This window comes from Coffea arabica, chromosome 7c, assembly GCF_036785885.1.
Source record: "Coffea arabica cultivar ET-39 chromosome 7c, Coffea Arabica ET-39 HiFi, whole genome shotgun sequence".
In the NCBI taxonomy this organism is placed as follows: domain Eukaryota; kingdom Viridiplantae; phylum Streptophyta; class Magnoliopsida; order Gentianales; family Rubiaceae; genus Coffea; species Coffea arabica.
In genome coordinates, this window is record NC_092322.1 from 34,576,088 (window position 1) to 34,591,754 (window position 15,667).

The following is a 15,667-nucleotide window of genomic DNA, read 5'->3' on the forward strand; positions in this document are numbered from 1 at the left end:
TTTTGGCACTTAAAGGATATTGTACTATGTAGATTAATCTAATGAACTCGATCATATTATCAAGTACCTATATAGTAGTTTAGGTGTCTTACACGTGTCTTACACACTATAGCAAATGAGATCGACTACTTCTTATATAGAAGCGATATATTATATGCTAGTCTAACCATATTAACAATACCTTTTAGCATGTATACAGCTACTTGCCTCTCAGACAATGGCGGATTTTGGCTGAAATAAAGCTCTAATGGCCTTTTATTTGGGGGAATAAATCTGGTCATTCACAAACAACAAAACAAGGCCAGCAAAATAAAAACAATTGTTGTTGATTGCTTAATCACGTTTTAAGACAGCAGAGAAGTCTTTGTCAAATTAGATGTAGCACATTTATAGTTTCTTGCACTAAGGTATGGCTAATTGTGATCTTTTAGTTCCTTCCTTTCATTCTTGTTTAGTACCTTAACTATTTCAATTATCTCTTGTCAATTCATAGTGAATATTAGTAGAGATGCTTAATTATCCTATTAACACAAGAGGAGAATGCATTTTTTTTCATTTTTGTTCTTTCTTCCTTGTTTTCATTTTTTTTCTTCTCTTTTGGGGTCCATCAAGAGTGAGGCCGATTGAGCTCCAGCTGTAGAGAATTAGGTGTCTTTTTGTCCACTCAAATGTCTTCTTGCACGGAATAATTGTCTTCTTGCTCTGGTCTTATTTTTTTCTAATTAAAATTGAATTTTGAATTTTCACCTTTACTTTTGCATTTATACACGTTATTAATTACTACAATTTATTTCCTAATGAGACAGTGTACCGGTCATTCGTTTTTAATGTCTGGATACTGAATGCCTTGTTGAAAGAGTACTAAACATTAATTAATACCAGTTTACTACCAGTTGATTAACGTAGATAACCTTAATTAAGTTATTGGTAATCTAAAATTTTGAACAAAAGCTCTGAAATATAGAAAACTAAATAGAGAAATTATTTGGATTATCAAGAAGGCCAAATAAATGACTCTGCAATAGTGAATTATATTAGCTGATCAGCTGCAAGGATAAGTCTTTCGCCAAACCAGTAGCTCTTGCGTCACTCATTCAAATTAAACTAGCACGAAACTAGATTTCGTGCATGTCCACAGCTTTGTATAAGATGAAGTCACCATGCACAAAATTTTCATTAGAATTTGACCGGAATAATAAACCTTCTTTAATTTAGTTATTGTGCAAAGGGTTTTTTAAGACATAGGATCACTTCAAAACCTTTACGTGCACCTTTTGACCAAAAGACAAAAAAAGAAAATTTATCAAGGTTGGCAATTTCAGTAGTCTAGAGTGTTGCAACTAACCTAATCTTGTTCAGATTTTTTTTTTTTTTTTTAAATCTTGTTCAGATTATTAAACGTGAATTCCTGAAATACCAGTTACTTTTCGTGCAATTAATTTTGCATACTTCATTTTGATTTATTTATATGTTTATGAGTTTGAATTCCCTTGATCGTGTACGAATCCTGAGTTGCAAGATGCTGTGAAGTCAGTGGAAGTAAACTGGATCCGGAATTAAACTCTTTTTCAGTGTTCCATTTCAAATTTGGTTACAGAATTTTGTCAAAGATATTGGTTAGTTTAGTTGGCCACTACCCTATAATTTTCTCTCTTGACATGAATGTAGTTCCAATTTCTGCACAATTATGTTTGTTGAAGATAAATCAATAGGACCAGGAATATAGTGGCGTATACAAGTAGACATTATTGACAGCTGGTAGAGCTATTATTTGATTGTTATCTGGTGGATTAACGAGTACAGTCTGTTACCAACTTTCAACCTTAAAGATTATTCCTTTAAATGAAATAAGTGCCATACCCAAGTTGACTTAAAAAAAAAAAAAGATTAAAAAAAACCATACCATTGGAAAGGATCAAGAACTTTTCCCATATGTATTGCTTTCATTTTTTTTTAATGGTGAATATGGAAATTTGGAAACTTTGATACTATACGTATGCCGGATTAAAAAAAAAAATGAAATGTGAACTGCTATAGTTGTGGGGCATTATGTAAATATTTTGATACGTTAAGGGATCATATGATATTGTGCAAAATGACAAGAGGTTGCTAGTAATTTATCCTTAAGAAAACTAATACTCCTACCACATTTTCCTAATTTCACAATTTAAGAAGGTCACAAACACGTATCATGAAACAAGCTTTTTAGTTCGTAATTCAGCATAAACAGAAATTCGTGGCCAGAGACAATAAAAAAAGCACCCCGAGGTGCATATCTCTTAGGATAAATTATACATAACTCTCCTGTGGTTTTTCATATTATTACATGATGCTCTAAAATTTCTAAATGTCTACATAATCTCCTATGATTTTATATAAAGTAAAGCAATGAACGGAAAAGCACCAACAGTTACAGCAGTTGAACCAAATACACTCCAAAAATATGTGCGACAAAATCTTAATTTCCACTTAACTATCCTGTAATAAGCATGAATATTCACTTTACTCCTTGTAATTTTTATATTTATCCACATGATTCTCCTATACTTTTGTGCAACATGGTTAGACCGTTGTCCGATTTAGTGCTTAAATAAAGACAATATTAGTATTTCAACTAAAGACATTTGGGAGTTTATTTTTCATCAAGTTCCACTTTACATGAAACAACAGAGAGTTAATGTGGATATTTTGAAACGTTTAGGAGGTCAAACAACAATCTGTGAATCTAGGGGGATCATGTAATTTACCCAATATTTTTTCCTTTTTTAAATTTGAGCATTTTTAAAGGTTCCTTATTGGAGTTTCGTCCTGCCAAAGTTATTAACGAAATCTAGTGTTCTGCTAATTTCGTTTATGTGTCTACTTGTCCACCATAAAATTTTTTCTCCTCGAAGCAAACTCCTAATCCGTCTACGATGGATTCATTTTGGTTTTCAGCTTTATTGGATTTCAAGGAGAAAAGGCCAGTGTACCATAACCTTCGTACTTGATAGTTGATACTATCCCCTTTTTTTTTGGGGTCCTATAGTTGATGCTACTAGTACATTCCAAAGCAATACCCTACAAAACAAGGAGATAATTCCCCACGTTTCTAGGTCTAATAGTGACCAATCTCATTTGCAAAGAATCAACTTCTGACTTTTGTAATTCTGACCCACACCCATGCTCTTGTGTTGCCAAGACCAAACAAGCATGAGATCAAAGAGGATTGGATCGGTAATCTTCCACTATATCTCCTTGTCAGTTGGGAACATGATGCAACAAATTTCATCACTTGGAACAAAAAATGGAGATGCATCGATCCATACCATGTACAGCTAGCCAATTACTTCCGTTTTGCACCCAAGTCCACGAGCTGTGCTAGACAGGAATATGCTCGTGCATTTTGTCTGTCCTTTTTCTGTTTATCCATTTCATGCCAAGTTGCCAAACAAGCTTCGTCAAATCTTGACCGGGACATGTTTATTTATTTTTTGGACGTTACTCAAAAGTCACCTTTTATTTGTCTTGGTAATGAGGTACTTATAGTTGTTATTAAATCAAATACATATTGCTGATAAAGTTGGAGAATTATTATGTGCCCCTTTCTTAAATCACAAAGAAAAGTGGTCATTCCACCTCATATCACTAACAAGGTTGATGATTTGTATATCCAAACCATGACTACAGATATTAAAATTCTCTTCCAATGAAAGAGAGTGTAGAAAACAAATTCACAATTTGTACTTCCAATCTGCATAGATACAGATATTGGCATGAAATGTACACCAATAAAAATTATAATCCTATATTGTAGTATGTATCACGCAATAGTGAGACATACGCTTGAGATCTCCATCATTCTATATCTTACTGATCTCAAAATTGAATTGTGCATTGTTTTTAATTGGGCTGTCTAATAAAAAATAAATGATTAATTTTATATACACCGTCTATTGTGTTTAATTGGTCATTAGATATATGACACGCGTGTAAAATTTGAATTCGATATTCAAAATTTGCTCATGTGTTATCCATCCAACCGTGATACTGTATGCATTGATAATATATATAAAATTTACTCACAAATAAATATGTTTTTCCTATAAAATGCCATTTATTACTTACCAAATATAGTTAGAATTCAGAAATTCGTAAAAAAATTAATAAATAATTGGACTAAAGGATCGGAACATTACATGATACATCAAGTCTACATGATTAGTGAAAGTGAAACTAGTGTGACCTTACACTCAATAACGTCCATTCTAATATATATTCTTCCATAGATGGAATAAAAAAATTTCCTTTGAGAAGACGAACTCTAATTCAATTAAATATTAATTATGTAACTTAAAGTATTTTTAATTTTTGCAGGGGAAAAAAGTTAAATTTATAAAGAAACTTTTTAAAATTTTTAATTTCTTAAAGAAGAAAAACTTAATTTTTCAAAGCATAATGATGGAGAGACCCCTGCCCACTGCCGCTAGTTCTGTGCCTGTATTCTCCGGATAGGCACCTTAAGAAATTCAATTTTTTCCTAGGAGTAAAATCTACAAGGATAAGTAATAAGAAAACTCAATTTGGCAACACCTTTAGTTTGCATGGGAACTATTGCGTTCAAAACAAAACAGAAAAATCAAGACTTTTGAATTTTTGGGTTCTAAACGGAGAAAGCTACAGATGATATATATATATATATATATATATATATATATATATATATATAAGGACATTCAAACCTTACAAGGAGTTGGGAAAGAGAGAGGCTTGGGTGTTGAAACAGAAGTCATTTGACTAATGTCTCGGTATATTAAATTTCTGGTTTTAGAATAGGATGGAATATCCTGTGGCGGAGGAAATACTGGGGTAGCCAATAGCCATTGTGCCATCAGTTAAGCAACCAACCGAAAATGGTCCTGACATGCGAATATCACAAAGGTCCTCATACAGGATTAATTAAAGGACAAAAGTATAATAGGCTCTTTAGTTCTTTTATTTAAACCCAAAAGAACTGAGCTTTGCTTTAATTGGTTGAAAAATGGCTCTCAAATGTATTGGCTGTTTGTTAATTTTTCATATAGGCTATAAATGGGCTACTCTACACCATTTCTTTCTTTTTTATAATACAGGAACCTCAACTTCTTCTTCTTTTTTTTTAGGGTAAAGTACATAAAACCCCCTTGTGGTTAAGGAAATTGACACGAAACCTCCTCATTATTTAGAAACTCCCACTTAACCCCCCTGTGCTTTGGACTTGTTTGGATTTTACCTGCTAACCGGCTGATGAGCCGATAATAATATGAAATACCAAAAATACCCTCATATATAATATGTAAAAAGTTACAGATGCAATGAGTCAATTCTTTAAGTCCGGGAAAGCCTTTGAAGAATGTCAGCTTGGATCCATCAACTGTGATTGACTTTCCCTGTCCCTTGGGGGCTGGAAGAATGTTTTCACTTGAGAACAGTGTTTTGAAAACCGGACCGGACCGGCCGGTTCGACCGGTTGAACCGCGAACCGGCCATGGCTCCGGTCCGGTTCAATGCCAGGTTTGACTTTGTCAAGAAACCGGTCAAAACCCGGTCGGACCGCTAAACCGCTGAACCAGATTTGAACCGGTTATTTCCGGTTTTTGAGTTTTCCTTTTTTTTTTTTTTTTTTTTTTTTCAAAATGTAGTTATCAAGATTCGAACTCAAGACCTTTGTAACAGAAGACCAATGTAGTAACCATTGCACTATCACATCTTATTAGTTTTTTTTTGATAACTTATTTATATAAAACAAACACTCATATTTCTTTTGTTCCATTTTTTTCACAAAATATCATCCTTTCATGACTCTTTCTTTTTAATCTTCGACACACACACACACACACACTCTCTCTCTCTCTCTCTCTCTCTATCATCTTTTCTTTTGCCACTCATTTTTTAATCAAACCTCTTTATTTTTAATTTATTGATGTTTTCTTCCATATTTTAATTTTGTTTTTGTCCATTAAATTTAAAAAAGTTAAAAAAGAATTATTTTTCTTTAACCCAATTTATTTAATACCACAACCACTCACTTTTATCTAATTTTTTGTTTCTTATCAAATTTGCATTTCTATTTTCAATTCTCTTGATTTTCTTCAAACTCCAAATTTCCTTTTTTCAATTGTAAATTTAAATTCCAAAATGTAAATTAAAATTTAAGTTCACAATGTCTAAATTCTCATAGACGTGAATTTTGTATAATTTCAAATATTGTGATATTTTTGGATTATATTTAAGATTTTTTTGGTAGATATAATTGAAATTGAGATGAAATTTATTTGTTTTAACTTATAATTTAAAAAATTTATTTTTAAAAATCCAAGTTATTCAAAAATAGTAAACTTTTCATCATATAAAGTATTAAATTATCCATTACATGTCTTATTTTGTGCACATATATATTTATATAAATTATTTTTTAAAAAATTCATTGAACCGAGGTTGAACCGGTCCGACCGGTTGAACCTCGACCCTTTCACTTCACCGGTTCGATTAACGGTCCGATTTTTAAAACATTGCTTGAGAATGAATTTCACAGATTGAAAATCTTTCGCTGATGAATTTCCCTCTCCAAGACCAAGATGTGATGGTAGCGAGGGCCCTCTGAGATAGAATCTCGTTCTAGAAGGTTTTCCGCATCTGATCTATCTCCCGAAGATGAAGGCAGAGGGGCTCAGCGAGAAGAGGATTGTACCATGAGAGAAGCAAGGTTGGTAAATACCTCTTTCCTTTGTGAAGCTCCATGAAATGGAAGTCACTGATCATTGTCCTTAATTCCAAGGTTGGGACTCGAGGGGGTCTCAGACCTCCCAATTTATCTTCACTGCTGCTAACTGCATTAGAATCAGCAGCGACTATCCATGGTTCATAAAAATTGGATGCCATCCTCTCCAATTCCCTCCTCCAAAGTCGCCTTCTTTCCTTCGGATTCTTTCTTCCATACACACCCGTCATGATCCACCTCTTATCGGAGCCTTTTTCCGACACCATTCTACTGCTGCATCCACGAGTACAGTACAATTCGGAGCCACTCCAACTACCTCAACCCTTCTACCTCCCAATTCCCAGATCCATACCCCACGGTCCAAATTCCACCATGAAGAAAAAACCCAGAACCCCAAAGCCGAAACCCTTTTTAGCAACCCTCTCAGCCCTACTTGGGCCGTCCTTGATTAAGCACTTAGCCACTAGTTTTGTGGACAAATTTAATTGCTCAAGTTACACTACTGTCACATAACACCTATTTAATGGGCAGGATGGCCGCGCGTGGAAAGCAACCACAAATGTTTGTTAGTTGTAATATTCTACTCCCCTCCGCAAGACTGGAAATTCTGTCATTAGTCCGCGCAGTCTCACCACCAAGTCCCAACAAAACTCAGAGGCCACCAGTATCATTTCCCACCAGTCGTCAGTGCAGTAAAGAGAAAAAAAAAAAAGAAAAAAAAGAGAGTCGTCAGTGCCGTAGAGAAGTCAACACTAGGAATTTCTCAGATCATTTCCACTCTTAAATGCGTTGGAAAGTTAAATCAGCGATATCCATAAATTCCGTGACCAGCGGTGCAATTAACGCAACCAACATCGATCACCTTCCCACTTCTTCCCTTTACTTTACTTTGACACACAGAACAGCGTCTGCCGGCAGCTAAATGGGAAAGTAGCACAAGCCAGCAGCAGCCATTCCTTAAGAAATACAAGTGGGATTTGGAGTATTTGGGGAAATATGTTGAGGTGTCGGAGGAAAAGGGGTTTTTGGGTCTTCGTTTTGCATCTCTGTCGAAATTTTTCATTTGCAGATCTACAACTATGGTGGGTGCAAGCTTGGAAGAGACATGGAGGACAAAATTGGAATGAAATGAGTTTCTGCTAGACACAAGTTACCATTAAGTCGCGTAAATATCACTCGCTAGCTCCCCAGCCGGTTAGCAGGTAAAATCCAAACAAGTCCAAAGCACACGGGGGTTAAGTGGGAGTTTCTAAACAATGAGGAGGTTTCGTGTCAATTTCCTTAACCACAGGGTGGTTTTATGTACTTTACCCTTTTTTTAATTTTATTTTGTGCTTCAGCAACACCTATACTATTCGACTCTAATTTGATAGAAATTCATAAAGATATTATAAGGACTAAATGAGAAGGATCTGTCTAAACTAAAAAGGTGCATTACCACAAATTTTTTTTTTTTTTTTTTATATAAGCAAGTACAATTTGGACTCCCGATTTATTTTCTAAACTTTGAAAGGAGGATACCTTAACTCAAGGATAGAAATGATGACAATAGATATCTAAGAACTACTTGCCTTCTTGTTTTAATCTCCAATCAACAACCTATAGATGGATTTCAAGGGTCGGAATCGCAACTCAAAGATAAAACATATCTGAAGATTCTAAATATCTGACGAGACTCACCTTCTCCTTTCTCTCTAATTTTACCACTATAACACAAGAAACTTAGAAAATGTCTTTAGATGAGAAATTTGCGCTATAAAATTGTACCTTTGAGCTGAGATTTCCTTTCTGTTCAGTTTTCAAGATGCAGTTGAACCCAAATGTACAAGTACAATATGGAAAAAGAAAGTGGAGTTAAAAAAAAAAAACTCTTACATAGTGAAAAAAAAAAAATCAACAAAAATCTCCTCTCCTAACAAAAGCATTGTTACTTGGTAACGTAAAACCGAAGTCCATAAGCTGCCAACCCAAAATGAAAGGCTAATTTTTTGTTAATGAAAGATTAATGGGGTCTAATTAAATTATGAGTCTGCTAGGTTTGGGTTACCTAGAAATCCAGTAACTTTTTGAAGGGCTTGGGTTATGAATCAGAGCCCACTGGGTTTCAAACGTTTCTTCCGTACGAACCACTACTGCACACTTTTGATGCTTACAAGTCATTGTTCTAAAACATTTTCGCGTCACTAAAGTCGCGCCTAAGAAAGCCGCCTCTGGTGGCTACATTGGCGGCTCCCCGCAGCACTTCCTACCCCTTTTCTGAAGTACGCTGAATACGGGACGGAGGCTAATGACTCAGTGGCCATCAGGGAGGGGTTTAAGTCCCTTCTTGGCTGTAGGTGAGGGTTCAAATTTCACCTGCAGTGAAAAAAATCTAAAAATTGTGTCATAGCATTCCCTTGATCTAATTGGGTATGTATACCCACTAACCCCCTACCACAGCCTCCTTAGCCTCCCTCACCCCCTAGATTAGGATAGAATAGGTTATACAAATATATCGTTGCTGACAAAAAAAAAAGTACGGGTTGTGTCAGACCACTCCCCCACCCCCCTAGATTAGGATAGAATAGGTTATACAAATATATCGTTGCTAATAAAAAAAAAAAAAAGTACGGGTTGTGTCAGAGCACTCCCTTGGTCTAGTTCGGTCTGTAAACCCACTAGCCCCCTACCACAGCCTTTGATCTAGTTGGGTCTGTATACCCGCTAACCCCCTACCACAACCTCCTTAGACTTATACAATAGTTGTCGTTTCCGAAAAAAAAAAAATGGTACAGCTATGAACCACTGAACTTGGCTTAGTGGTGGACTGTAGGTGGGGTTTCAAATCCCACTTGTAGCGGAAAAAATTTAAGAGTAATGTCAAAACACCCTATTGATCTAGTAATATTTGTGTACCTGCTAGCCTTGTTGTATGTGAATCATGTTCAAGCATATTAACTCAATATACAGGTACAACTGGGTTTGTAAGTGTACACCAATTTTTAAAACAAGAACAATAACCCACAAGTTAGAAGTGTCCATCACTGGTTGTGTTTGGATTGCATTTTTCTAGATTTTTTTGTAGAAAAATTACTGTAATGATTTGATATATGTGAGGTAAAAAGGTGATTGAGAAATATGTTCTCGGAAAATGTAGCAATTTTTCTTTGGAAAATGGCTGTCCGAACAAGGTTTTTTAAATTTTTTTCTACAAGACCAACATCCAATTAATGTCCAAACTTTTATTTGATAATTTGGATATTGGTAATTAGATTTCGCCCAAATAATCTATTCCAGTTATATCTAAATATCATTGAATATAGATTACTTAACTATATTTAACATGTAATTAACAATATGGGGGTTATTAACAAATTAATTGATATACGTTTAAGGTCATAAAAGCATAAATTATAACACTATTCACTAATAAATTAATATGTAATATAGTATATTAGTAGGTATGTAGTATATAAAATGTATTACTAAAATATTACACTTTATTTACACCTTATTTATACAAACTGATTTGCTTGTATCACCAACACATTTTTCAATCATCTTCTTATCTCACATATATCATATAAAAAAAAAGTGCTACAGTACTTTTTCACAAAATTTCTTAAATAATTTACAATCTAAACACACTCATTATATTTGGTAATTCGACTTGTAATCGGGAATTCAAGAATCAAAATTTAAAATTCATTCCCAAACTATTTTACCCAACTTTAAAAATTGGATATAAATTTTTTTTTTCAAATTTTGTTCCACCGATATCCAATATTCGATCTAAATTAGATCGACTGGATATTCGATTTTTCTTTTTTTCCTGCAGTGTAAACACTCCTAGTACCAATTACACCAAATCTCAAGTGTACCTGCCTCAATCCCAACTAACTATACCACAAACATCTAATCAGCCAGGGAATCTGATGGCGTATTCATCCATGAATATAAAGACCTTATAGGTTGTTATAATCTGACAAATATTTGGACATCGAAACAAATATGTCTCTTGGAATTGAAAAAAAAGACACTATCTCTCACATTCTGATTACAATTTGGTACATTCCTAATTGTATTACAAAGTAACTTGACGAACCTTGAGGAAATAATAGCCAAGATGAGCAAGCAAAATAGTGACTGGCAAGTAACAATCAAAACCTTGGTGGAGTTTGGTGTCCTTTAGTTGCACCATAAAATCTTGACACAAGAACTCTTGACGTTTGAAAGTGATTCCCACTTCCCGCTAGCAAGCGTGGGGTATGGTAACTTATCCATCCCGTGAGGCAGTAGTATAATTTTTTTTTTTTTTTTTTTTTTTTGCGTGAGTTTGATTATCTGAAAAATTTTATTTTGAATAATATTATAAAATTTTTTGTAATGTAATATAATGTATGTAAAATAAAAAGATAGTTAAAAATTATTTTTATATAACAAGCGAAACACTATTTGAATATTTTATTTCCAAATTATGGTGTCCAAACGGGCTCACTAGGGCTAGATTGAGCATTTCTATCGTTGTATTTGGCACATGGTGTGGTCCATCAAACTAAAGTTTTATGTCTATATCGAAGTGAGCTAACGCGCTCCACCGTTTGTGGACCAGTTTAGTTCACCTAGTTAGCTTTCATATTCCAAGCCCGTCACAAATAAATCAGAAAGGATCAGAAGGAAACAGCAAATGTAGACACATAACCATAAGGTCTGTCTAATGAATGCGGTACTCGTTAAAATGTAGTTTAAGTATTGAATTTTTTAGAAAATAAAGTTAGTTAAGTAACGCATATAAATGTAAAAGAATGATCACAATTATAATGTGAATATTTATATAATAGGTTGGCTATGATTTAGATGTATTAATAGGTACTGCTAAAAATTCATAAAGAAGATTTGATGAGATAAATGTATTGTTGTGCATGGATTAGCATATACAATACTAGGTATGTGTTGAATTTAGCCATCAATTGATTTAGCATAAAATGATTAAATCGCTTTCGATCTTATTGGTGCACGTTTATTTAATTATGATCTAAAAGCTGAAGTAGATAAACACAGCAGTATATTATTGCGGCAAGAGCAATGTCAAACTCGATGCAATACTTAAAAAATCTTTAAAGACCTTATTCACAAAAAGGGCCATGGTTTGGAAGGGGATAAAATGTACACCATGCCATAGACATTTTTTTTTTTTTTTAAATTTCTAAATCCGCAAAACACAGACCAACAAGCCATAATAGAGAATTTAGGACTTCATTACTACTTTGGTCAAACAGTGTGCTAGAAATTTATTATCCCTTAAGATTACAATTTTTACATGGGACTTTTTTCTAGCTATTTTGTCAAATAAAAATTTTGCTATGCTGCATTTCGGCTGATAAATCCCTTTCTTGGAGCTGTATTCAACAATAATCGGATGATGGGTAAATATACATCACAGTTGCACGACAAAACAATTGGTTATATTATATTATCTTGAAATTGGTTGTCCCTATCCGAAAGGACCAAAACCTGTAAACAAAGTACTTTGAGGACCACCGAGTCACTTCCTGCCCTAATCTTTTTTGAGGTCTTAGACCCTTTAGATGTATGATTAAGGTATCAATTATCTTTGGATCATGGATTCCATTATTAATTCTTCGTGAAGGCTTCATTAGAGTTCACACTCATGGTCCTCAAAAATGGACAATGGATGTGTGTCCAGGGATGAAAAGGATTCTGGTAGCGCCACAGATGTTATAATTTTGAAAGTTATAGATAAATATAAAGTTTTTTTTATCGTTACTTGCATCGCTTGAAATTTTAAAAATGTGCAAAAGTATCCGATGAAAAATATTAGGGATTAAGAGACATTCATGTGTTGAGTGATCTGACTTTCAAAATCATAGTTTGTATAACATCCTTAGTTTCCTTTTTCAAAATGAAAATCACTGTCGAATCTCAACCATGGATCCCTTCCATCAATTGGAAAAGGTCAACAAGTAACTTTAGTACAGCTAAAGCAAGCATGACAAAGATGAGATGGGAAAATTGAGATACAACTGATGGTTTGACAGAAATTCACGGGCCCCATGTATTTACAAGTTAAATATGTAGCAAAGCTTTCAAACATGGCATATCCGTATATACACCACATGGACAAATAAAACAATAGACAACTTGTAGTAAGGAGCACCCCTGCGTTCCATACCATTCTTTCCTATATATAAGTAGGATTTGCCTTCCAAGAACTCATCAATTTCATTGTTCAAACCATGGCAACAATACAACATATCCTATTGTGTTTGTGGTTCCTCTTTGCTGCAATCCCCCAATTTCTGCCCACCTGGGCACAAATGGATACTTACATCATCCATATGGACTTAGCATCCATGCCCAAAGCTTTCTCAAGTCATCAAAGTTGGTATTTGACTACCCTTGAATCAATATCGGATGCTACAAGTGAAGCCACCATAGATTTTCCACCCTCCTCCAAGCTTCTATATACTTATACAAATGCTCTTCATGGTTTTAGTGCAATTCTCTCTCCTTCTGAGCTCAGAGCCATGAAAGATTCCCCTGGCTTTGTTTCTGCAATTAAAGACAAGTCTGTTAAAATGGACACCACTCACTCCTCCAAGTTTCTTGGACTCAATTCCAAGTATGGTGCGTGGCCTAATTCAGATTATGGGAAAGATGTCATCATTGGTTTGGTGGATTCGGGTGTGTGGCCAGAGAGCAAAAGCTACAGTGACGATGGAATGACTGAAATTCCATCCCGATGGAAAGGACAATGCGAAAGTGGCACCTAGTTCAACTCCTCGTCATGCAACAAGAAATTAATTGGAGCCCGTTTCTTCAACAAAGGTTTACTTGCCAAATTCCCCAATTTGACAATCTCAATGAATTCTACGCGTGACACAGATGGACACGGAACTCATACTTCATCCACTGCTGCTGGAAGTTACGTTGAAGGTGCTTCCTTTTTCGGTTATGCCTCTGGAACTGCCATAGGTATGGCTCCACGAGCTCGAGTGGCCATGTACAAGGCCCTTTGGGAGGAAGGGACGTACACGTCTGATGTTGTAGCAGCTATCGATCAGGCATTGATAGATGGAGTTGATGTCTTATCCATATCATTGGGAATAGACGGTGTACCATTTTACCAAGATCCTGTTGCAATAGGCACATTTGCAGCCCTGGAAAAGGGCATATTCGTGTCAACATCAGCAGGAAATGAGGGGCCTATCTTTGGGACATTGCACAATGGGACGCCTTGGGTTCTTACAGTTGCTGCTGGTACAATGGACCGCGAATTCACTGGGACGGTATTTCTTGGAAATGGGATATCAATCTCTGGTTTGTCTCTCTACCCTGGCAATTCTACTGCTGCCAAAGTCCCAATTGTCTTCATGAATAAATGCGAAAACCAGACAGAACTGAAGGAACTGCAAGGTAAGGTGGTTGTATGCCAAGACAAGGATCAGACGTTGAACAACCAAGTCAATAATGTTCAAAACAGTAAAGTTGCAGGTGCTGTATTCATTACAAACAACACTGACTTGGAATTCTTCCTTGAAAGTCAATTCCCAGCTGTGTTTCTAAATCTTGAAGACGGTGAAGAAGTTTTGGACTACATTAAAAGTAGCTCAGCCCCAAAAGCAAAGCTTGAATTCCATGGAACACAACTCGGAACTAAACCAGCACCAAGAGTGGCTAGCTATAGCTCCAGGGGCCCATCGCAGAGCTGTCCCTTTGTCATGAAGCCCGACATTATGGCTCCAGGTGCGTTAGTCTTGGCTGCATGGCCTCCAAATTCTCCAGTGACTCTGGTGGATTCAGGCCAACTTTTCAACAATTTTAACATTATATCGGGGACATCAATGGCTTGCCCTCATGCTGCTGGAGTAGCAGCCCTTTTGCGGGGAGTACACCCTGATTGGAGTCCGGCAGCCATTCGATCAGCGATGATGACCACAGCTGATATATTGGATAACACGAACCACCCGATAACAGACATTGGATTAGATAATGAAGCCGCAAATCCTTTGGCTATGGGGACTGGCCATCTTAATCCTAACAAGGCTCTGGACCCTGGACTCATATACGATGCTGGAATAGAAGACTACGTTAATCTCCTATGTGCTCTGAATTACAATTCCAGTCAAATTCAGACTGTCACAAGGTCGTCTTCTCACAATTGCTCAAAACCATCACTTGACTTGAACTATCCATCATTCATAGCTTATTTTGCAGCAAGTGGCAATCGCTCAACCACGCAAGAATTCTCAAGAACAGTAACCAATATTGGGAGTGAGATGTCGGTTTACGTTGCAAAATTGGTGCCATTGGATGGATTTAAAGTCACTGTAACACCCGACACATTATCTTTTAGACAGAAGTATGAAAAGAAAAGCTACAAATTGACAATAGAAGGTTTTTCAGTCCTGAAAAATTCACTAGTTTTTGGTTATCTGAGTTGGGAGGATACCGGAGGTAACCATGTAGTCCGAAGTCCAATCCTGGCCACGACCCTAACTGTAAAAACATTGTCAGGACACAATTATTAATCACTTACATGTATACTTTAGTATGTATGATGATTGATGAATAATTGTTGAATGATTACATTTCTGCAAAAATTTCAGTGTCTGTTTGGTGAACAGGTCTTGTCGGAGCAGAAATAATTAGGAATCTGAATTTCATGCAAAAAAATATGTGGAAAAAAAAAATTGCAGCAGGCATACAGCTACTAGCCTGTCAGACAATGACCAATTTTGGCTGAAATAAGGCTCTAATGGCCATTTGTTTGGTGGTATAATAACAGAAACAAATCCCGTGATTCCCAAACTGCAAAACAAGTGCAGGAAACTAAAAACAATTATTGTTGGGCACGATTGCTCAATCATGTTTTGCACAGGACACATGTCTTTGTCATATTACATCTGCAATAGAATTTTTGTTCTT

The 15,667-nt window shown here is 35.6% G+C and overlaps 1 pseudogene; it reads left to right on the forward strand.

Moving 5' to 3' along the window:
• Positions 1 to 12,835: 12,835 nt before the first annotated feature.
• On the forward strand, positions 12,836 to 15,342 carry LOC113699184 (subtilisin-like protease SBT3; annotated as a pseudogene).
• The last annotated feature ends 325 nt before the right edge of the window (positions 15,343 to 15,667 follow it).